The sequence below is a fragment of the Peromyscus maniculatus genome, chromosome 23 (assembly GCF_049852395.1).
Source record: "Peromyscus maniculatus bairdii isolate BWxNUB_F1_BW_parent chromosome 23, HU_Pman_BW_mat_3.1, whole genome shotgun sequence".
NCBI lineage: Eukaryota > Metazoa > Chordata > Mammalia > Rodentia > Cricetidae > Peromyscus > Peromyscus maniculatus.
The window spans coordinates 8553693-8578166 of NC_134874.1; the positions used below are offsets into that span (position 1 = coordinate 8553693).

General features: G+C 46.6%; 1 protein-coding gene and 1 non-coding gene across 3 annotated transcripts in view; one reads left to right on the forward strand and one right to left on the reverse strand.

Moving 5' to 3' along the window:
* Positions 1 to 24474, forward strand: part of Taok3 (TAO kinase 3) — a 179133-nt gene that overhangs the window by 16206 nt on the left and 138453 nt on the right. The gene's annotated exons all lie outside the window — the stretch shown is intronic.
* On the reverse strand, positions 23677 to 23751 carry Trnaa-agc (transfer RNA alanine (anticodon AGC)). Its single transcript has one exon. It is a non-coding gene; the product is annotated as a tRNA-Ala (tRNA).

The window sequence follows — 24474 nt, forward strand, 5'->3', positions numbered from 1 at the left end:
ACTCACAGGTTACCTTTTTTCTTCAAGACCCAGTGTCTTGTTTGGCTCTTCCTCCGCCTAGCTCTGCTGTCTTTTTGCTGAGCCAGGGTTTCATGTAGCTCAACCTGGCCTAGAAATTGGTGACAGCACCAATGCTAAGTTTGAACTCCTGATTCTCCTGCCTCCACCTCCCAATAGGATTTCATCTTTTTTTTTTTTTTGGTTTTTCGAGACACAGTTTCTTTGTGTAGCTTTGCATCTTTCCTGGAACTCACTCTGTAGTCCAGGCTTGCCTTGAACTCTTGTTTTGTTTTTTGAGTCAGGGTCTCACTACACAGTCCCGGCCAGCCTGGAACTTGCTATGTAGACCAGGCTGTCCTTGGACTCCCAGAGACCCTTCTGCCTCTGCCTGCTGAGTGCTGGGAATTTAAGGGCGCACGCCACCAGCAGCAGATGGCTTTTCATTGATCAAAACAACAAAACAAAAGGTGTGTGTGCCCCTGTCATTCAGTCTCACATCCTCACTAGTGCACACACTGGGGTTTTATAATCTGTGCATACTATATATGCTAGTGAAGGGCTTTCGCTGTGACGTTGGTGTGACCGGCCTGTATCATGCTTCCATCATACCCGTCTTCACTTACCCTCTTCCCCGCCCCCTCCAGTTCCCAGCTTTCTCATCCTCTAGCAGCCCTCTGCCACTTTCGGCTCATCTGTAATTTTTTTTTTGGCTTTTTTTTTTTTAATTATCATTTCCACAAAGCCCAGAACACATGTGACACTTGTCTTCCCATGCCTGGCTTCTGGTGATTCTGATTCTATCTACTTTTCCTGCAAATGATAGGATTTTATTCTTGGCTATGGCTGAATATATGTATGTCTCCCCCACCCTTCTCACCCACGAGCTAGCCTAGGCCAATTCCATGGCTTGGCTGCCGTAACCAGGGTAGCAATAAGCATGGTGTGCAGGTGTCCACAGTGTCTGACGGCTGATTCCTCCAGGTGGAAACCCAGGAGAGGCACACCTGGATCATCCTTCTCTTTTTCAATGAGATTTTTTGCTTTTGTTCTGAGACAGGGTCTTCCTATATCTCTCTGACTATCCTGGAACTTGCCATATAGACCAGGCTGGCCTCAAACTCAGAGAGATCCTCCTGCCCCTGCATCCTGAGTGCTGGGATGAAAGGTGTGCACTAGCCCACCTATTGTGTTTTGAAGCCTCTGTCTGTTTTCTGCTGTAAGGATGCTAAACTATCAATGTGAGCATTTGAACACAAGGACCCTGCTTCAAGCTTGCTTCCTCCACTGTTCTCATCCGGATGCTGTGATGTCTGACTTTGATTCAAAGGGAAATTAAAGAGTAGATCTATTCCATGTGTCTGTGTTAAACTCAATCAATGATCCCATTAATGTCGAAGGGACTTGAATATTTTTCTAATTTGGGGCAGGTCTATCTTTTTCTTAACCAATAAGCAGAAAATTATACTAAACTGAGCCTCATAGCACAGGCCTATAGTCTTGGCTCCTTGGAAGACTGAGGCAGGTGGATCATAAGTTGAGGATATACTTGGACTACAGAGGCCAACCTAAGCAACTTGGTGAGATCCTAAAAGTAAAAAAAAAAAAAAAAAGGTGGCTGGGGTTACAGCTCATCAGTAAAGCACTTGCCTGGTATGAGGCCCTAGGTTCAATCCCCCAGGCCCCAACACACACACACACACACACACACACCTCTGTCCACATACACAGTCTGCCAGTATGAAACTTGACATTTTAAAGCTCACAATTCAGGCCTGTAGTATATCCATGATGCTGCTGCAGCCATCACCATGATCTTAACCCAGTGGTTCCCAACCTCCTAATCCTACGACCTTTCAGTTCACTTCCTCATGCTCTGCTGACTCCCAAACCACAACATTATTTTTGTTGCTACTTCATGACTGTAATTTTGCTACTGTTATGAATTAGAATGTAAAGATCTGTGTTTTCTACTGGTCTTACTTAGATGATTCCCTGGAAGGGGTCTCGACCCACCGGTTGAGAACCACTCATCTTGACTCTTGTCAGTTTGGTCCCACGTTCCGGACGGCAGGGTCCCTGCTGGCAGGCACTTGCAGCGGCTTCCAGCACCAAGCAATTGCTAATTCTCTGTCTTTGTGAATCAGCTGAGTCTGGACATTTTTATGTGTGGACTCAGACCATAAGTGGTTGGTTTTGTGTGTGTGTGTGTGTGTGTGTGTGTGTGTGTGTGTGTGTGTGTGTGTGTGTGTGTTCCACTTTGCATGGTGTTTTCAAGTCTCACCCATGTTACAGCATGTGTCAGAGCTTCACTCCCTTTTAAGACCAGCAGTATCCCAGGGTGTAGGGGACATCCTATTCTGTGGACCCATCTACTGATGCCGTTTGAGTTGTTGCCACTTGGTGATTATGGATAATGTTGAGGTGGGCATCCTCATAGGCACTGGTGTGTGTGTGTGTGTGTGTGTGTGTGTGTGTGTAAGTGCACAGAGAGATCAGAAGAAGACATCAGATCCCCTGGCGCTAGACTTACAGGCAGTTGTGCGCCTCCCTGTGTGGATGCTGGGATCCAGGAGCGCATGAAGCACTCTTTATGGCTGAGCTGTCTCTCTGGCTCGCATGGATACATTTTCATAGGAGCGTATGTTTTCAGTTCTTTGGGGTATGTACCTAGGAGTGGAATTGCTCGTAATTATTTTTGTTATATAATAGAAATGAAAATTCTTTGAAAATGTCTCTCTGAAGTCCTCCACACAAATACACAAAACATTGTTTATTTAGTTAACTGGCTCCTGGATGTTTTCTCCAGAAACATGACAGACATAAAAAACTTCAACCTGTCCTGGACAGGTGGTCTTTAATTCTGAATGAATGGTCCCAATCGTCTGCCACCTGGAGGGTACCATGCAGAAGACATGACTAAGCATCCTATCGTAGCCATAATTAATAAAATTGAGGAGTGTCAACGTCATGTAAGGGAAGACACAGGGCGCGGCTGCCATCAGGAAGCCATCGGGGGGCAACTGCACACGGTGGAGACGGAATTTGAACGAAGTCCCAGAGGCTGGCCAGCTTTTCATCAGGTGTGGCAGGACATAATCAGTGCATGCTCAGCCCAGTGCAGAGGGTGTGAACAAAGCCTAGGGTACTTAGGGACAGTGGGAAATCAAAGGCCTTTTGAATCACATAGCAAGAGGGTTGAACTCTGAACCAGAGATAGTGGGGAGCCATTTAAGCCATTTGAATAGAAGAGACCGGTGCAATCAGAGCCTTTGAAGGAGCTCTCCAGAGCTAGTTTGTGGAGTGACTTCAAGGAAGAAAGAGGTTGGGAATGAGAATTTGGACCAAGGTTCCGGACCGAAGACGGCCACAATGAAAAAGAAGAAAAGCAGCCGGGGAGAGATTCTGAGGGCATTAGCAGCTCGGGAGAGAGAGCTATCGGCAGAGAGAGTGAGGAAGGGAGAGAGTACGGAGGAGAGTGAGAATGGGAGAGAGTACAGAGTTCAGCACCAACTCCTGCGTGGAAGGGTGGGGTGGGGAGCCACCTAAGGTGTTTGCAGGGGCTCTCACGGGGCCCCAGGGGGAAGGAACCAGGGCCCGTGAGGAGGGCCTGCCCAGAGGTTCCAAAAGATCCGACCTGGGAAGAATCCTTCTGGATGTGGAGATGAGCAGGTTGGAGCGAAAGTCCCGGAAGTGTGTTCCTGACGGGGAAGGCCCCACCCTCTGCAGGGATGCCTCGGCGTGATGCAGGCCACGCAGAGGGGCGGGTAGGCAGGGATGGAAGACGATGAGAGGGTGGACTGGTCAGCGAGCAGGCCACCCGGTAAGGGACGAAGGGGCCATTTGTTGTCCTGGCTGAGAGGCGTCAACCTGAAGAAAGAGGGTTGGGGGTAAAGACAAATGAGCGGCTGAGGAAGCTTATGGCCAGTGGCCTCCAGGTGGGGTGTAGACACATGAGGAGGAGGAGTTCCCTACAGACTAGTGAGGATGAGAGAACATCTCGGCTGACCTCAGGCACCTGGAGAGAGACTGAACTGTCTGTCGTTCCAGCCTCTGTGAATGTTCGTCTTGTAGGTAAGGTAGGAAACAGACCTCCACTTACTCTTTTAAAGGTGTTTTCTTCCCCCAAAGCATGGCCACGTGGTAGGATTGTACAAGCACCCAGGTAGGCCAGCCAGTCTGTTTCTTGTCATTGTTCAGGCTTTGTATTTTAGATGCTTATAATAGTGGGAAGTCATAAAAATTTACTGGGTGGTGGTGGCGCACACCTTGAATCCCAGAGCTCAGGATCTCCATGGGTTCAAGGCCAGCTTCAGTCTAAAGTGAGTTCCAGGACAGCCAGAGCTGTTACATAGAGAAACCTTGTTTCAAAAAAACAAAGCAAAATGGCTCCTAAACTTCCAGTTGAACACATTGATACTGATGTGTTGCTTTTCCTCAAAGGTGTCCCGGAAGGCTAGTGTTTTGTATTTTCTATAGGCAGTGGGAGTGCTAATCTTTTCTACAATGTAGCAGACATCAACATAACCTTTATTTTAGGGAACTGGGACTCAACTGTGAAAACGCTTGAATCTGCCCCCAAAGTAATGATGACCAGATGTCACATGGAACTGTAGAGTCTCTATACAGCAGATGTTCTAAAAAGGAGTTCCTTATCAGTCTTAATGGGGGGTTCCCGACCCTGAGGAGGTTTGGGGAGTGAGTAGATGTGGAAGCTGGGCCCACCATTGTTTTCGCTAACTTTCCCTTTGGCAGCAAAATGGTGGCAGTGTCTGACCCAAAGGAGCCCTTATCTACTTTTTATTCATTCATTCATTCATTCATTCATTCGTTTATTTATGCCAGGGTCTCACTGTGTAGTCAGACTGGCCCAGATCTCACAATATAAACCAGGCTGCCTTTGAACTCAGAAATCTGCCTGCCTCTCCCCTCCCCCTGGAGGGGGGTGGCCAGGCAAATAGGCAATCCATTCTTCTTGCTTTGATCAGTGGGGTAGATTTGTAAGTAACTACAAGATACAAATCATACCCTACCCCAGGTGTATTTTGCATATGACACTCCAGACTTCTTTACAGTTTTTAAAGTAGTAACTAGGATGGCTGATGTCATGTAGCTTTCTTACCTTAAAGTATCAACAGATGTTCATCGCTTTGTCATAAAATGTGCCTCTTCCCTCTAGTTCCCAAGCCTTCATTGTTGCACAGATAATCAAATTAGCTTTTTTAAGTCTTTATTTTTATAAATGTTGAAATTAGCTCCTTAGAGTCTCTCTCTGTCCCTCCCCTTCCTCTCTCACCCTTTCTCCCCCAATACACCACCACCACCACTAATAATAATAATAATAATAATAATAATAATAATAATAATAATAATAGCTGGGTGGTGATGGCACACACCTTTAATCCCAACACTCGCGAGGCAGAGGCAGGCAGATCTCTGTGAGTTCGAGGCCAGCCTGGGCTGCAGAGTGAGTTCCAGGAAAGGCGCAAAACTACACAGAGAAACCCTGTCTCAAAAAAACCCAAATATAAATAAATAGATAAATAAATAAATAAATAAAATTTAAAGTATTAAATTATTGTTATTATTATTATTATTATTATAGGTTCCTTTCCAGGCACAAGAAGATTCCACAGCAGTTAAACCTCTAAGAGCTTGGTTTCCAGAAATAAGGATTCTTTCTCTCTTTTCTTCAAAACAGGATGAGGGGACAGAATTGTTACACTGTGTCCTAAGAGAGGCATTCATTTACTTCCTGGCTGTGTGTCCCCTTTTTTTCTCCATCCACCAAAAATGCAAGCCAGAGTCTGACAGTTCCCTCTAGCTGCGAGGGTCCGAAAGGGTGTGGCCCTGGCTCTCTGGACAGATGGCTGTTTACTTGGCCTTCATCTGGTCAAGACCGGCTCCTGCCACATTTCTTCCCAAACCTGATCACTACCCCCTTCCTCATACTTCTGCCTGTTCTATATTTTTTCATTATTATTCAAGTTTTACATCCAAACCTCATTGTTTTAACCTCTCTAACATCTTGACTAAGAAAGGGAAAATGTTGTACCTGTCCAAAGTAGCCAATTCCTAATTAATGACTACATTATTTAATAACTATTTCTTACCTATTTTGGCTATACTTCAGTCTCTTTAATCTATTTCATTTAAGTGTGTGTGTGTGTGTGTGTGTGTGTGTGTGTGTGTGTGTGTGTGTTTTGCCTGCATGCATGTCTGTACCTACGTGGTATACCTAGTGTCAGAGGAGGTCAGAAAGGGAATCAGGGTCCCTGGAAATGGAGTTATGGATGGTTGTGATCTATCTACCATGTGGGTGCTTGGAGCTGAACCCAGGTCCTCTAGAAGAGCAGCCAGTGCTCTAAACAACTGTGCCATCACTCCAGCCCAGAGCTTCGAAACCTGTGGGTCACCATATCGGATATTTACATTATGATTCATAATAGTCGCAAAATTACAGTTATGAAGTAGCAACAAAATAACTTAATGATTGAAGGTCTCTACAACCTGAGGAACCATATTAGAGGGTCGTACCATCAGGAAGCTTGAGAACCACCAGTCTCCAGCCCTTATTTATTATTCTTTTACAAATATTTGTTTGTTTGAGGGCAAACACACATGTGGAGGTCGGAGGACAACTTGCAGGAGTTGGTTTTCTCCTTCTCCCGTGTGGGTCCTGGGGATTGAACTCAGGTTCTGAGGCTTGGCAGCCAGCCCCTTTACCTGCTAAGCCATCTCGCCGGCCTGTTTGACTTGAAGTTTTTGTCCTGACCTGATCCTGCAAAGTGACGTTTTCATTTAAACATTCAGGAGCAACTGCTTCTAAATAGTAGATCTGGCCATGTGGGGTTTGTTTTTTAGCATTTTACTTACTAGCTAGTAGCGGACTAAGCCTCAGAAGCTTACTGGGGATCCTCAACTGGCTAACACCTCGGAAAATCAGATTAACGCTCTGAGTATCCTGGACAAGGTGAAGGGGTGAGTGGGCATTACCATGAGGCCCCAGCTCTACGGATGCACGTTGTGTGATATAATAAGAGACCAGACACGAGGAAGAGTAAGCGTCACCAGCAGCTCCAGGCTTTGAAAGAGCAAGAGAGAAAGAAGTGCTGGCTTCTGAGTGGGGGAAAGGGAGCGCTGTTGTTCACCCAGCCAGGATGCTCCCCATGGCAGCATCAATCGCATCCACATCAGTTGGTCAGGACTCATTGTGCAGTTAAGGGAAGCCTCTGAAAAATCCGTTCTTCTACCGGTTTCCGTCATGAATAGGGGTGGGGAGAGCATGTGCAAGTGGTTAATACGATGCCATTGATGAGCAGGCATGGTGGTACACGTCTTTAATTCCTAGTGTGCAGAGGTGAGACAGGTGGATCTTTGAGAGTTCGAAACCAGTCTTGGCTACATAGTGGAAGCCCCATCAAAAAAAAAAAAAGAAAAAAGAAAGAAAGAAAAAAAGTTCTCATTGCCTCGTGCCTTTCATGTTTTTAACCATATGGTAACATGCTCGTGCCAGCAGGGGCCCATCTCTTTGTGGTGTGCCCATCCCTGTCAAATAGGAGGATTGTTGTGCTGCTGCTGCTCCCTAAGAGGCAGGTGAGGATGGTGGGCGGGTTACAACTGGTACTCCAGTCACATCTGTGCTTTTCCATGAGGATATGACCAACCAAGTCTGTCCCTGATGCATAGGCATCCGGGGTGGGGGTCGAACTGGCTGTTATCCCCACACACACCACTGCAAAAGATTCAAGAGCTTGGATCAGTGGGTCGAGATAATTAAGTGAGGAATCTGGACAGGACACAGGCCAGTGAGTACGGGGGTGCTGGGGGAAAATGAAGGGCATCACTACATGGTAAAGATGAACTGGGACCAAGTCGTGGGTCTGTTTTGATTCTCAAAAAGTGAGGTATGGTGCCTTGCCATATGTCCTTTAAATGAGTGACAGCAGCAGTTTCGTGTGGCGGCGCCCTCATACTTGATTCTGTCCCGTGCAAATGGACCCGTGCAGGTACCAATACCCCATATTTTATACTGCTTGTTCACATTGAATTCTTTATCTATTGGGAGCTGGTGGGGAAAGGGCGCATGCTTATGAAGGTTAGGGGACAGCTCTGGGGACTCACCTTCCACCATGTGAGCTCCAGGGCCTGAACTGAGGGCCTCCGGCTTGGCAGCAGGCATCTTTGCCCATTTAGCCCTCTAGCCAGCCCCTCAGCAAGTATTTTGGATTTTTCCCCCCCGGGCATCCTAACCATTAGGTTTAACGCCGTGCTGTGTATGGAGTGCACTGAGAATCCTGATGTCATAAAAGAACTTTTGCAGCCAGACTTGGTGGCACACGTTTCTAATCCCAGCACTGGAGAGGCAGAAGCCTGAGGATCTTTGTGAGTTCGAGGCTGGCTGCTCTTTACAAAGCAAGCGAGTTCTGGGACAGCCAGGGCAGTTACACAGACCCTATCTCCAATCGCCCTCCCCACAGAAAGAACAACTCTTGCAGGTAAACACAGAGACTTATATTGCTTACAAACTGTGTGGCCATGGCAGGTTTCTTGCTAACTGTTCTTATAACTTAAATAATCCATTTCCACAAATCTATACCCTGCCATGTGGCTCATGGCTTACTGGCATCTTTTCATACTGCTTGTCAGGGTGGCGGCTGGCAGTGTCTCCTTCCGCCTTCCTGTTCTTTTATTTCTCCTCTCTGTTAGTCCCGCCTATACTTCCTGCCTAGCCACGGCCAATCAGGTTTTATTTATTGACCAATCAGAGCAACTTGACATACAGACCATCCCCCAGCACAGCCAAGTGCAGACCATCTCAGACACCTGCACTCAGGCCTGTGGTCCTAATCATCCTCTATGCGGACCTGCTTGGTAAAGCCACGAGGAACCCAAGAACGGGCTCCCACAGGACATACAGAACATCCCACAGGTAATTTTCTAGAAATTACCAACAGAGGTATAAAGAAACACCTGTAGAAGCTTTTCAACCCAAGACATACTGTTTGTCCTTGGATGCCACAATCTGAAGAGCTATTTGTTATCTGAGGCTTAGAATGTCTCCCTGCCAGGTACATTGGACATCTACATTTTACCGAGTGACAGTCAGTGAGGCTGTAACCCTTGGTCATCTGGAGCAGTCTGACATTGTTGATGTCCCCATGCCACTGTGGAAGAGAGTTTCCCAGGCTTTATTATCCCCAGTCTTGAACTCAAGGTAGCACTTTATCACTTGTGTAACAGGCCTTACTATCAGCATCCCAGCCTTTATTTTAAAAAAAAGGCCGACTTCAAAGTCACACCGTGTACTACCAGTCATATTTGCCTAGTGCCGTGTGGGCGGGTTTGAATGCGGCTTTCAGCTGCAGGCTGCTTGCCCCCTCCCAGCGGCTCTCTCTCCCTGGGAGGGCCAATATCACCCTAGTAGCAGATCAGAAAGCCACACTCTCAAACCTGTGATCACAAGCTCAATTCCAAAGGAAGTGAGTATTTGGCCAAATTAAAACAGTGGCACATTCGGCAAACAAATGAGAGATCGGGGAAGGACGTCAAGAACACGGTCTGATGGATGTGCCTGATAAAATCGCATTAAAACCCCAGAGCCTTGGAGGAAGTGTGCTGAAGGGAGGCGAGGCGACCCGGTGTAGGGGTGACCCCCCGCCCCACGTCCTCCTCTGGCTGTCACCGTTGACTTCTGAGGGTCCCCGATAGACCCTGTACGTTAACCCTGTCGGATGCGTGCCTCGCAGACACGGTCAGTCTGCAGCTCTTCCTCCTCCTCATTTCATTTAACCTAAAGGCAAAGGTCTGGGGGTTCTACTGGGTGCCATTTCCCCGTTTTTCCCTTCCCGGGCACCTGCTTTCGCCGCCATTCTGATGATTCCTGGAAGTCCGTCTCCTGCCTTTTGTTCTAACCCCTCCACACTTCACACTTCATCCTGGTTCGTCAACCTCTTCTTTCGCGCACTGGGCCCAGGCCAAGGTTGTACTTATTTACTTATTTGTTTATCGATCTACGAATGTCCAGTCGTTTCAGCAACATTTGTTGAAAGGTGTCCGCTCAAGTGCACCTTTGTCAAAACTCCGAGGGCTGGAGAGATGACTCAACAGTTAAGAGTGTGCACCACTCCATATAGAGAGGACCTGAGTTCGGTTCCCAGCATCCACACTGGGTGGCTCACAATCACCTGTAACTCCCTCTCCAGGAGATCCAGCCTCTAGCCTCCTCAGGCACCTCAACTCACATGCACATGCTCCACACAGACAGATAATTTAAAATAAAAATAAATATAAGAGAAACAAATCAGGTGGGCTTATATGGGTGTGTGGGTGGGTGTGTAGTGTGGTGTGTGTGTGTGTGTGTGTGTGTGTGTGTAGTGGTGTATGTTGGGGTTCTTTTTGTTATCTCTCCACCAGCACCAACCTGCCTTGATCACCATAGCTATATGTGTTGGTGTACAATACAGTGACTGATGTTTATTTTTCTTTTTTAAGAGCTAGTTAGCCTTTCTGGTACATTCTCCTTGTATATAAACCTTAGAACAAGTTTGCCTGTGTGTAAAAATGCCTTGCTGGGCTGTGGTGGGAATTCTGTTCCTAGCACAGGTCCATTTGGGGAGAACGAACAGCTTCCTATGCTGCTCTTCTTGCTCTGAGGAAACATAGCATCTTTTCACTCGGGCTCCTTTCTTTCACCTGTATCTTGTCGTTATCATCATGCACACTCTTGACTTTTGCTTTTTGCTCCGTTTGGATGCTGGGCTTCCCAAAGTCTAGGGCTTCACGATCAGCGAGGGCTCCCCCACTGGACCACGCCTCCAGCCAGCATCAGTTGCAGACTCCTGTGTCTAAGGTCTTGAGAGAGTAGTCCGCCGTCTCCTTTCCCTGTGATCTCTTTGTCTGGTTGGGTTTCGTGGTGATGCTAGTCTCATAGGAGGAGGACGGCCGCCTTCCCTCCCTTCCATGTTCTGAAGGAGAGTGCACAAAGTCAGAGTTAATTCCTCTTTAAGTGCTTCGTAAAAGTTTTATAGGAAGGGGCCTAGATGTTTCTTTTTTAGGAGGCTTTACAAACTCACTTTGCTTTCTGGGTATAGGGTTATTTAAGGCATTAATATCCAAGTCACATTGGTGGACTTTTAGGGGGAGTTGCAGAAGAGTTGGTCTGTGTCTTCTAAATTGTCAAAGTAGCCTCATTCCTGGTCTCTTGTCCCCCCCCCCTTTTTAACAGCCTTTTGATTTGTATTTTGTGCATATAGGTGTTTGCCTATATGTGTATTTCTGTGCCCACCTGTGTGCCTGGTGCCTGTAGAGGCCAGAAGAGGGCATCAGATCCCTCAGAACTGGAGTTATGGATGTTCCCAAGCTACCATGTGGGTGGGTAATGGGAACTGAACTCAGGTCCTCTGGAAGAGCAGCCACAGCTGGTACTCTTGACACAAATCTATCTTCTTAACAGATTTTTAAGATCTTGAACATTTAAAAATATGTATACTCTTAATGCAATCAAGTAGTTTTGTACATGTGGTCTGGGGTACTTAGGAAGTAGAGGCAAAAGGATTACAAGTTCAAGACCAGCCTGATCTACATGATGAGTGCCAGGCCAGCCAGGGCGACATAATGAATCTCAACCCCAGACCCACCAAACCAAACCATAAAATTCGTACAGTGTTGTAAAAAAGACCTCTTGAAATCATTTGTCCTACCTGACTGTTGCTTAGCAACTCCATACTCCTCACTCTCTTCTCAACTTTGACAAAGTTTACTACTACGAGTTTGGCCATGCTATTACTTCCGGGCACGTGACCATTGTAAACGCTCCACGTTTGACCCACTCTGAGTGGCCTGTCATTTACTCGAGAGCAGCAGTTCTCAACCTATGGGCTGTGACCCCTCTGGGAGTCACAGATCAGATATCCTGCACATCAGATATTTACACTATCAATTATAACAGTAGCAATTACAGTTATGAAGTAGCAACAAAATAATGTTATGGGCCAGGTGGTGGTGGCACACGCCTTTAATCCCAGCACTCAGGAGGCAGAGCCAGGCGGATCTCTGTGAGTTCGAGGCCAGCCTGGTCTACAGAGCGAGTTCCAGGAAAGGTGCAGAGCTACACAGAGAAACCCTGTCTTGAAAAAGCAAGAAGGAAGGAAGGAAGGAAGGAAGGAAGGAAGGAAGGAAGGAAGGAAGGAAGGAAGGAAGGAAGGAAGGAAGAAATGTTATGGTTGGGGGTCACCACAACATGAGGAACTGTATTAAAGGGTTGTAGCATTAGGAAAGGTGAACATTGTTAAAGGGTCACAGCATTAGGAAGGTTGAGAACCATTGACCTAGTGTCTTAATGCTCCCCCATCATGCCATGCTGCATTCATTACTTAAGGCTGAATCATATTCTTGTGTGTGTTTGTGTGTATGTGTGTGCATATATGTGTTTATTGCAGTATGTTTATCCACTAATCTGTTGGACAGTTAGGCCTTTTTATACCTTAGATGTTGTGATGAGCAACGTTGATTAACACTAAACTGAATATAATAGAGGTTCTGATGGTGCGTCTGCCCCCTCACAGCCTTGTGGGATTCCGGTCACCAGGAATACCTCCTAACTATGAACCTTTCTTAAACAAATGTGAGAAAGGAAGCTTAAAGCGTCTGATTTGGGTTTGTCTGTTGGAAACAGCTCAGAAAGTGGCAAGCCTCCCAAACACTGCCTTTTCTAGTTCCCTGTGAGCAGGTAGTCGAGCTGAAGACTTTGCACACGATAAGTGAACACTCCGCAGCTGGCCTCTGTCCCGAATCCTTTTTGAACTTTTTACGAATCTTGAGACACTTTCAGTAAGTGGCCCAGACCAGCCTCGAACTGGCGGTTCCCTTACCTCAGTGTGTCAAGTGGCTGGGGCTGCAGGCCTGCACCACCTAGGCCTCGGTTCTTCTGTTGGACTTGATCAGGAGTGGGCTGGCCAGGATGAGGGAGTCTCATGGAAACCCTTCCTGACAGGCATGCCAGACACAAGGATCATTTTTTATGTATAAACAACAGTATGAGCTTGGGTTGAATTGGTCCTTGAATTGAACTGCGTGATATAATCTGAAGTCAGCAATATCAATTTATTTAGTTTTTCAAAAGAAATTTTGTTTATGATGAGGTCTCACTGTGTAGCCCTGGTTGGCCTGGAGCTTGCTATGTGGACCAGGCTGGGCTCAAACTCACAGACACCCACTTGCCCCTGCCTGCCTCCCTCCGGAGGGCTGAATTTAAAAACCCCAAGTGCCACAACCCACACAGATTTTTTTTTTAATCTTCTTTTGTTTGTATGAATTTGTTCAAGTGAGAATTTTGAGCAATTTCAAATGGTTAAGTAAACACAGGAACTGCCTTAAACCCGTCCCATGGCCAGAGCCTCCTACCTATCCACACTGTTGTGTAAGAGTCTGTTTTTGGAATATTCTATCATCCAGCCACTGGAGATAGCTAACTGAGCAGTGGCAGGCAGCACAACAAACACACTTCGTTTACCGAGCTCTAACTAGACCCGTGTACCAAAGAATGGGGACAAGACCCAATGGCGGCAGGCTCTGATGCTTTCTGAAATAGTGTGTGCTTTGGCAGAGTGGCTGTTCATCAAATGGAGAGAGAGAGAGAGAGAGAGAGAGAGAGAGAGAGAGAGAGAGAGAGAGAGAGAGAGAGAGAGAGAGAAGCTTACAGGATGAGTCTGTAAGTGAAAACCAGAGAGAGAGGAGGACAGCAAGGGTGTGCGAGCCAAGATGGCTGTGGCACCAACCGCATGAGCGCATGAGGAAATGGAGCCAAAGGGTGGGAGGAGAAGGCTGCAGTGGACAGCAGGTCGAAGTGAAGACAGTGCTTCTGAAGGAGTGGACACAGTCAGTACAGGGGCTGGAGGGATGGCGCGGTGGTTAAGAGCACCCGCAGCTCTTGCCGAGGACCCTGGTGCAATTCCCAGCACCCACGTGGCGGCTTTCGTACCTTCAACCTCAGTCTGATGCCCTCTTCTGGCCTCCCTGGGTACTGCACACATAACATGTGGGCAAAAATCTCATACACATAAAATAAAATTTTCAATTAAAAAAAGAGTACAAACGCCAGCTCATCAATTTTTTTCAATGTAGTAACCAGACTTTCCTTCACAGGTTTCAAAACCCCTTTACTTACTAATAACACATTATATCTTATAGCAATTTATTTTATTTTCTGATTCTAAGGATCAGACCTCGGCCTTGTACACACTGAGCAAGTGCTCTGTCCCTGAGCTCTAGGCCCCCCTAGACCTTAAAGCAATTTATAACGCACTTTTCTGTGTGGGATAGAGGAGGGGTGGTAGCGCACGTCCTTAATCTCAACACTCTGGACGCACCTCAACACGCCGAACCTCTGAGTTTGAGTCCAACCAAGGCTACAAAGTAAGACCTTGTCTCAAAAAATGGGGAGCGGGTGCTCAGAGATTACCCTAAAGTCAGGCCGTAGTGTCTTCATTTTATAGGGAAGCTGGAAGTCACAGGGCCAGCACAGGTTATAGCCAGAGCAGAGCGCATCTCCTTCATGCTCTGGAACACCACACTCTCCGCCTCTCATGTTCACTGGCTGTCTGCATAAAGGCTGCCATGGAAAGGCACTCACCGTGCCTCGTGCCAAAGGAACCGGAAGTGAACTCAGGTCACCTGTCTGTTCTGTAGTAATTACTCCTGAAAAGTACCCATCACCCATCATTTATTCTGTACCAGAATCCTCCCTCCTCGGATACAAAGGGAGGGCCAGACCTCTGCGCCTTGTTCTCACTCAAGCCTGGGTGGCACCAGTTCCATCTCGATCTTGGTTCTCAAGGAAACAGACATCTCCCATTTTCACGGGGCTTACACAGTTTCAGACTTAGGATGATAAACAGGTGCTGTCGATCAAGGGCTTTGCCTTCTGGCTCTCCACACTCCTTTCTGGCTCTCCCCCCACCCCCTGCTTTTTCTTTCTTTCTTTCTTTCTTTCTTTCTTTCTTTCTTTCTTTCTTTCTTTCTTTCTTTCTTTCTTTCTTTCTCTCTCTCTCTCTCTCTCTTCTCTCTCTCTCTCTCTTTCTTTCTTTCTTTCTTTCTTTCTTTCTTTCTTTCTTTCTTTCTTTCTTTCTTTCTTTCTTTTCCTTCCCTTCTTTTTTTCCTCACCCTCCTTCTAATGACCCCTTCTTCTGTTTGGACTTTTTGGGTCTAGATTTCTGTTCCCTTCGCTTCTCCCCACCCCCACCCCCACCCGCACTATAAATCAACCTGTCTAACGTTTAATGTGTAACTGACCGGCGGCACACTTCCCCTTTGCGATGATTTCCTTTCTGCCCGGCTATCAACCGGGCCCAGATAGAGCATATGCCCACACCACATCCTAACCATCAGGACGAGCTATGACAAGACAGCTTATGCCCAGAGTCCTAACACTGCCTAAAAAAGCACCAGGCTGCTTTGTCATGTGTTAATTCTTGACCATTTCCTAAACAAACATGTAAGATATAAAACCTGTCCACGTAAATGAGGTACCGTGTAAAAAAGCACGTCCTAAGCTTCATATGGGAATGGACCTTTTCTCTATCTCGAGTAAATATAAATACCTTGGGATGTCTGAAAAGAGGCAGATGATGCCTCACCAGACCTCAGGAACCTCATATCAGTTAGACAAACCATTTATCTGTGGGCTTGAATGCAATCGTTACGCTAATTTTTCTCAACAGTCATTTTGGCTTTTCATGGATAAAGTTTTTATTTTGTGTCTCATGCAGACATCCCTGAATTGAAATAAACTGTGTGGAGGGGGAAAAAAGGAGGGAGGAGAGGACAGGAAATGAAAGGCAGATTTTACGTTAGGACCTCTCATTCTGTAGGAAGCCCGCGCCACTGAAATATTGATACATCTGTGTCAAAAAAAATAGACAAGATCGCCAAATATTTGCCCATATTGTTGACCCAGAACTGTAACCTAGTGGCAGTTACAGATAATATATTGTCTTCTGTCTTTATTTAGGGAGTTCAAAGGCAAATAACCTATTGCTATCCATGCCTTGTGTTTCAAATCAGACACATGAGAGAAATTTTTGCAGCAGAATTGGCTGAGTGCAAATATTTATGCAAATCTCCATTTTGATTCCCACTGCCAACCCCCAGAGACCTCAGCATGACCCATAAAGGAAGTCTCACAATAAGGGAATAGTGTTTCCGGGTCCCTTGGTCCTGCAGTAGTTGGTAGCTAATGGGAGGTTTCTTCCCATGTGAACAGGCCAGAGAGAATGGCCCTCCTAGAGCAGGCTGAAGTCACAGCAAGCAGCAGGCTCTCGTCTTCATGTAAACACCTCACTCCTCCACCCTGTCTAAGTGCAGCACACAGAAAATGACTCATGGTATGGAATCCACTTCTGGGCTTCATGATCAGTCTGGGGAAAGTTTAACATGAGCTTTGATAATTAACTTGAGGGCTTGGCTGGCATGCACAAGGTTCTGGGTCCCATGCCCTACCTAGCACCACCTCCACACAAAAAAAGCCTGTTCTTTTTCTGACATTTGTGCTAGACTGAAAAAAGTTTATTTGTATTTTATGTATATATGTGAGTGCCTGCATGTATGAATATGCCCCTTGTGCATGCCTAGTGCCCTGGGAGGCCAGAAGACGGTGTCCGATCCCCTGGAGCTGGAGTTACAGGTGGTGTGAAACTCCTGATGTGGGTGCTGGGAACTGAATCTGGGTTCTCAGCAAGAGCAATGTGCTGTTTAGGTTTGGTTTTATTGTTTTGCTGTTTATCAGCTTGACATGAGCAGGAGTCATCTGGGAAGAGGGAACCTCAGTGAAACTGCCTCCATAAAACTGGCCTGTAGACAAGTCTGTGGGGCATTTTCTTGATGAATGATTGATGAGGGAGGGAGGGTCCAGCCCATTGTGGGTGGAGCCACCTCTGGACTGGTGTGGTCCTGGGTTCTATGGCAGACTGAGCAAGCCATGGAGAGCAAGCCAGTAAGCAGCACCCTCCATGGCCTCTGCATCAGCTCCTGCCTCCAGGTTCCTGCCTTAAGTTCTTGCCCTGACTTCCCTTTATGATCGAAGCTGTAAGCCGAAAGAAACCCTTTCCAACTTGCTTTTGGCTGTGGTGTTAGCACAGGCATAGAAACCCTAACTGAGACAGGACCGTGTGCCCTTCACTGCTGAGCCATCTCTGCAGGCCCCAGTTCCTTTGCGATCCAGGTCTCAACCCCGAATCTTGGTCTTCTCCCTGTTGGTTTCTGAAACAAGAACCCAGATCCCAGCCAGCAAAACCCCACCCAGTGGGCGGAGCCAGCACAGCTCTTTACATAGGGGTTAAAGCAAGGTCAGAGCCCCAGACACTGGCATCCCTTTGCCTGCCCGGCGCTCAACTGCGCTTCTGCATCATGATGGACTCGGTCTCCAGGCCTTTTGTGAGTGCCGCCCCAGCCTCCAATACTCTGGTTTTTCTGGAACCTTCTCACCTCCTTAAGTAATTGAATTGAACAAATCCCCTTTGTCCGACGACCCTCCTGTCTCCCTGTGTCCCAGGCCGGCTCTCCCTTGATAAAGTCTCCTGGAGGACAAGACCTTAACACGTTCACGGTGGTATCTTTCCTGCCTGGCATGAAACCTGGCACCTAACAGATATGAAACAGGTATTTACCAAAGGAAGGGATAACGTTACAGGAGGAGGGGGAAGTTACTCACTTTCACGTTTCTTTTAGACTTAAAAACCAGTATAAACCAGGTAGGCCAAAATAGTCACAAGTTACCTGAGTGAAAAGTTTCAACTGTTTGTGAGAAACTAGCATTTAAAAAAAAAAAAAAGAAAAAAAAAAGCTAAAGCTTAGCTATCCAGAGGGGAAAATTGACATGCTACTAATTAATGAGAATTTCTGGAATAGCTGGGCTTGTTGTTGTTGTTTGTTGTTTTTTGTCTTTGAGACGGGTGTAGCATGAATCTTAACAGTTCTTATTAATAAGATCAAACCCAGGGCCAGTTATTGGGGTGAACACTGGAAGGAAGATCAGAGACAGAATGAGCCACAGCTAACCTCACCTGGCCAACTTCTCAGCTGGTCTTGTTTCCTCAGACTGGAAGCTTCTGTGTCCTCATCCCAATGGCTCTCAGCTGAACTGCAGATGGGGTCTTATTATGTAGCCCAGGCTGGCTTTGAACTACTATATAGTTCAACTGGCTGGCCTTGAACTTGTAATACTCCTTCCCAAGGCTCCTAAGTGGATGTCACATAGAACTATTTAGTTATTATTATCATGGGGAAGTATGTGCCACAGCACCCATGTGGGGGTCAGAGGGCCACTTCCAGAGTTGAATCTCTCCTTCCCCTGGGTTAAGGCGTTTCTGCCTCTCTGTGTACTCCAAGCCAGCTGGTCCACAAGCCTCTGGGCAATTCCCCGTCTCCACTTCCTGTCCCATCCTAGTAAAATTAGGATTACAGATGTGCACTGACAGATCCAACCGCTTTGTGGGTTTCCAGGCTACAACTCAAGCTGTCAGGCTTGTGCGTCAAGCAGCTTACCTATTGATCCATCTTGCCGACCCTAACAGCTGTTGTATGTGTGTATATGTTTGCTTGTGTGCATATAGTTAATTAATTAACATGTATGGGTATTTTATCTGAGTGTGTATCTGTACATGCAGTACCCAGGGAGGTCAGAAGAGGGTGTTGGACCCCCTAGAACTGGTCTCACAGACAGGTGTGAGCTGCCATGTGAGTGCTGAGAACTGAACCCAGGTCCCCTGGTAGAGCACTGGCTGCTCTTAACCTCTGAACCATCTCTCCAGCCCTCCTGTTTGCTAGTTTTTGATAGTAAAATACTCTAGTTGTAAGGCTTTGAGCTCCAGAGGAGCAGAGGGTCCTGTGCTATACCCCCAAGTCACTGGGAGAGGTGGGGCATAACATTACAGTGAATAACTGTGTCTCTTCTGTACACGGATGCTCCCTGAAAGCAGGGCACACATCTACCATGTCTGTTCTGGCCTCCAAGCACACAGTCTGGGGATCTGGCTGACAAGTACTACAGTCAGAACCTTCGTTCAGCATACGCACTAAGTGTGGTGGAATGCATACACACAGCCAAGTTAGTAAGTGGGGGTTTCTGTCTAAGTAGACTCTTTCTGAAAATAAGCAGGAAGGTCCTATTGCTCTTAGGGACATCACGACTTTGGGATCGGTTTTGTGCGCCATTCCTTCAGTCTGAATGGGACAGAAAAAAATGAAGCCATCCGAAACGAACGGTCCTGAGAGCTGCTGAAAAGAATGGAGACAGCCAGTGGTTTGTGGACTGGGTGACTCTTAGGGAAGACATGCAGTGCAGACGCCAGGTTCCAGCAAGCTGAGGCTTCTTTGTGAGCATCACGTGATTAGGATTTTTATAGATGTCCCTCTCCTCCCACGAAGGGAACTTGAGTTTGAGAACTAGTCCCCAAGGACATGATAGTGAATGAACCTAACTCTGGCATGGATGGAGTTCAGAATTTTTTTTTTGTTTGTTTTTTTTTTTTTTGGCAAACAATCAAAACATCCTCCATGGAGCATTTGCATAAATGTGTGAAGGAGTGCTTTCCCTCAGTGTTGTTATTCCCCAACATGTGTAAGTGTTTGCTCACACTGGACAAGCAAGAGGTTCAAACTCCAGCCTTCAACTTCCATGCCATGAGCAGAAAGTGAAACTGTAGACTTTTGCTGGTGCTGGCGTGGACCCCTCTTGAGACCCCCTCCCCCCTCCAGCTCTGTCATCTGTCACAGTTGGATGGGAGTGCCAGGTCTTGGGGTCTGGTGGAGATGAATTGGCCAATGCAAAGAGAAACTGGAAGACAAGTGAGTGTCCTGTGGGTGATGTGACAGGGTGGGGTCACCCAGGCTTAAATTAAATTAAAGCCAGATGCAGGAGCCACTTGGCTATTTGGCTGGCTCGTGTTCACTCACTAACCCCAAATTAGCCCAATGCATCTACTACATAAGAAACACTGATCCATTTTATGATTTGACTTTGCAGTGCTGGGGACCAAACCCAGGGCCTCCTGCGTGCTAGACAAGCCCTCTACCACTGAGCCGTGCCCTAGGCCCTTCCAGAAGAAATCTGTCTGTCTGTCTGTCTGTCTGTCTGTCTGTCTATCTATCTATCTATCTACCTACCTACCTATCTACCTATCTATCTATCTATGTAAGGAATATTTGGAGTAACCACACAGCTATTGATTTAGACTGAGTTTTGTTAATCTCAGTCAACAAGTCACAAATGGATATTATAGCATGACTCTAATTTTAAAAACAAAGTTATGATCGTTATATACATTTTTAAAGTTTTGTTTTTATTTTTTAATCTATGTGTCTAACTGTGCCTGCATGTGTGCATACAGTTGCCTTCAGAGGCCAGAAGAAGGTGTTGAATCCACTAAGGCTGAAGTTACCAATGGTGTGTGGTGACCCATGTAGGTGCTGGAAATTGAATTTAGGCTGTGGTTCCTCACACCTTTAATCCCAGCACTGGGGAGTCAGAGGCAGGTAGATCTCTGTGAGTTCGAAGCCAGCCTGGTCTACATAGCAAGTTCCAGGACAGCCAGAGCTACATAGTGAGACCTTGTCTTGGAAAAAAAACAAAAAACAAAAGAAGAGGAGGAGGAGGAAGAGGAGGAGGAGGAGGAGGGAAATGAGAAGGTCAAGGTCAAGTGGAAAGAGGAATGTCTATATATTGTTATGGGACTAGACTATTGACACATTTGTCTCCAGGATAAAACAAAAGACCACTGGACTGTTTTAGCAGCAGTTGGGATGGTAGAGATTGTGAGTAAAACCAGTACACTGCCTACCTTGCTGGTAAAATCTAAGAATAAGGGTTTGGGTTTTTTTTTAGTCTTCTCATACAGTAAGAACACTCTCCATGATTATAAAGGTGAATAGTACAGAGAGAGATTGTTGATGTTAATGCAAAGTAACTAACATTGCCAGATAACTTAAAGTGTGTTCAAGCCATAGAGTTCAACCATTCTGCTGGGTGGGGCCACATGGAAGGATCTGAAGTGGTCACAGATCTTGGTAACTAAAAGTGGTGGCGGCCTTGGAGTGACTTCCCAGAGACTGCTACAGTGCACACAAGTGGCCAGTGACCTTCCTCTGGGGCCACCACTACCAAAGTTTGTTTATTTCTAGTATCTTGGTGTGTTTTCTGTGAGTTCTTCCTGTGGGAATTTGAGTCCACAAGAAATCGTACATCTATCATTCCATCCTTTATTTTTCCTCCGTATCGAGATAGAGACCTGGGTCTCTCTCAGGCTTGTCTGCTGAGCAAACTACATCCCTGCTCCCACATAGCTTCTCTCAAAAATGAGCATCCTGATTTGCCCTACTCTGAAAACACGCTCCTTTTTGTTTGTTTGTTTATTTGTTTGTGTTTTGTTTTTCGAGACAAGGTTTCTCCGTGCAGTCCTGGCTGTCTTAGAACTCTCTCTGTAGACCAGGCTGACCTTGAATTCGCAAAGATCCACCTACCTCTGCCTCCAGAGTGCTGGGATTAAAGGTATGTGCCACCATCGCCGCCTGGCTTCTGAAACATACTCTTTCTATTTAATACATTTGTGTAGACGGTCCGCACGTATACCTCGTTTGTCTTACACTCTGACCCAAGCTGACTCAGAACTCACTACAGAGCTCAGGCTGGCCTTGCACTTGTGGAAATCCTCTTGTCTCTAAGAGTTATTTATTCATTTGATTTTGTTGTTGTTTGGTTGGTTGGTTGATTGGTTTGGGTTTTTTTTTTTTTTTTTTTTTTTGAGACAGGGTCTCTCTGTGTAGTCCTGGCTGTTCTAGAACACTCACTCTGTAGACCAGACTGGCCCCGAACTCAGAGATCCTTCTGTCTCTGTCTCCCAAGTGCTGGGATTGAAGGCGAGTGCTACCGCCACTGGCTTGATATAACTAGCCTCTGAACTGTTGGGTCGCTGTTTTACTGGGTAGTGCTATTGCTTGTCTGTATTGTCTGCATCCCCTTGCTATGTGGGAGCCTCCTTCCTCTACACCCATCTCCCCACTCACCTGCCACGGCACGGGTACCAAGACATAGGAACCTCTAGATAAAGAGGTGCCTCCGATTTATTCTATTCTTGGCATGCCATAGAGTGAACCCAGGTTGTCACACGAGCTCGGCAGCTCTTCTGTCACTTACCAGTATCCCCGGCCTCTTTAGCTTTGCGTTTCACAGTAGAGTCTCACTAAGCTGCCCAGACTGGCCCTGAACCTGTGAACCCCCCACCACACCCCCTGCCCCAGCCTCCTGATTGGCAGACCTCGATCCATTTTATCCCTCTTAGCAGACAGTGCCCACTACTGAGGTCCTGCATTCCTGCCCACAGCCACGTGCCCTCCATGGGTCTTCATTTCCTGGCCTGTGGCTGTGGCTGACAGTCTCACGGGTCTTCTCCACCTCTTTGTGTTCCGTGCGCTGGGTTCATCCTTCCTCTGCCCTCTTAGACATCTTTCTGCACTTTGTGACTCAAATACTCCATCTCTGGATGCTGCTTAGCTTTGTAAGATCAGGCAAGCGTTAACTACTTACAGCTTTCTGTCTTTTAACTCTTTCTGCCAAAGTGACATTAAATTCTTTTTTTTTTTTTAAAGACAGGTTTTCTCTGTGTAGTTTTGATGCCTGTCCTGGACCTGGCTCTGTAGACCAGGCTGGCCTGGAACTCACAGAGATCTGACTGGCTCTGCCTCCCTAGAGCTGGGATTAAAAGCATGTGCCACCGCCACCACCGCCTGGCTGTGACATTAATTTCTGTAATCAAAATTTTGATAATTTTGTAATCAAAATTATCTATTTCTCTGTATCAGTAAAGAGCCCCCTCCTCCCACCCCAGGACTCTGATGCCACGGGGCTGTCTCCTGCCTTCTGTCCCCACCACATCCAAGTTCTTACTTCCCATGGCAGCTACTTTCCAGGTTTATAAACATTTTCTCTATTTGTTCTTTCCTCCATATTTCTAAACAGCATATTTATACTGTGCTGTAAATATTTCAGTTTTAGATGACGGGAGAACTTAGCCTTCGTCCATACAACACAGGTTCTCCTCCCATCTCCCAGATCCAACTGCATCATCATTTCTGGTTAGCTCAACAGCTAGACTTCCATGATGATGATGTGTGTGACTCACAGCTGTGACTTCCGGTAGACTGATTAAATTTGCTTTATCCATGTGACATTCTGTGTCCCCCCAGAGTAAATAACGGCTTCATGTCTTCTATTAACCTGTGTAATTCATTCTCATATTCTCTCCCGGAACCATAAATATTCCCCTCAATATGTTCAGACCCGCCAGAGGGTCTTCTGTCTCGTCTCCCTGAAGCCTCCCTATCAGCCACAGGAGACGACACTTCACACATAAACCCACATGGCTCATCATGTCTCAAGTGGGAACTGGACTCACATATGTCCACTGTCCTGTAAACTGCTCTTAAAACCCAATAGATGTAAGGTCATTACATATATTATTCCCAAGCTCAGGGCAGCCCCAAGCTATTCTCCTGCCTCAGCCTCCCGAGTAGCTGGGACTACAGACGCACACGGAGGATTCTGAACAACAGCCCCCACCACGGCCACCACCGCCCACCCCCACACCCACCCCTCACCCCCACCCCCACCCCCCATCCCCCACCCCCCACCACTGGAGCTGAGGATCGAACCCAGGACCTTGTGCTTGCTAGGCAAGCGCTCTACCACTGAGCTAAATCCCCAACCCCATGAACAAGAGTCTTTAGACCCACACTGCTGTCCCTTGTGCCTCAGTGAAAGCTGGTACTCTGATGGTTTCTTTTCTGGCACCATGCTGGAAATTCATTTACATCTTACACAGCAAAATTAATACGTGTGCAGGTTTCTAAATTCTGCGTCACATTTCAAAATCTAAGATCATGAAAACACACAGCCACGTCTGCGTTGGTTAACTGGTTTTATGGTTGCTCTCCATAAAACTCAGAATTGCTTCGGCATACTGAGCGAGGCCTAGGTGTTTGCCCCACTTGACTGACCTTGAGTGGCCAGTGCCTGCCATCATGTCCCTTTTTAAGGTGATGTGAAACGTAGCCCACATCTTATGCTCACGCCTACCCATGTTTGGTTCCATTGCTGAGAACAGCCATCCTATTTCATTCTGTCTATTCTAGTCCCAGACTTAACGGCTGATTTGCTTTAGTTTAAAACCATTTATCTATCAATCAATCTATCTGTCTGTCTGTCTTTCCACCTGTCTGTCTGTCTGTCTGTCTATCTATCTTACATGGCTAGTCTTAGTTTAAACCATTTATTTATTTATTCACTCATTTATTTTACACAGGGTCTCACTGGCCTCAGAGACTCACCTGCCTCTGCCTCATGAGTTCTGGGATTAAAGGTTTGGACCACCACGCCCATCTCTCTCTCTCTCTTTTTTAAAGTTATAAAATTGTTACTACACAGCCAGG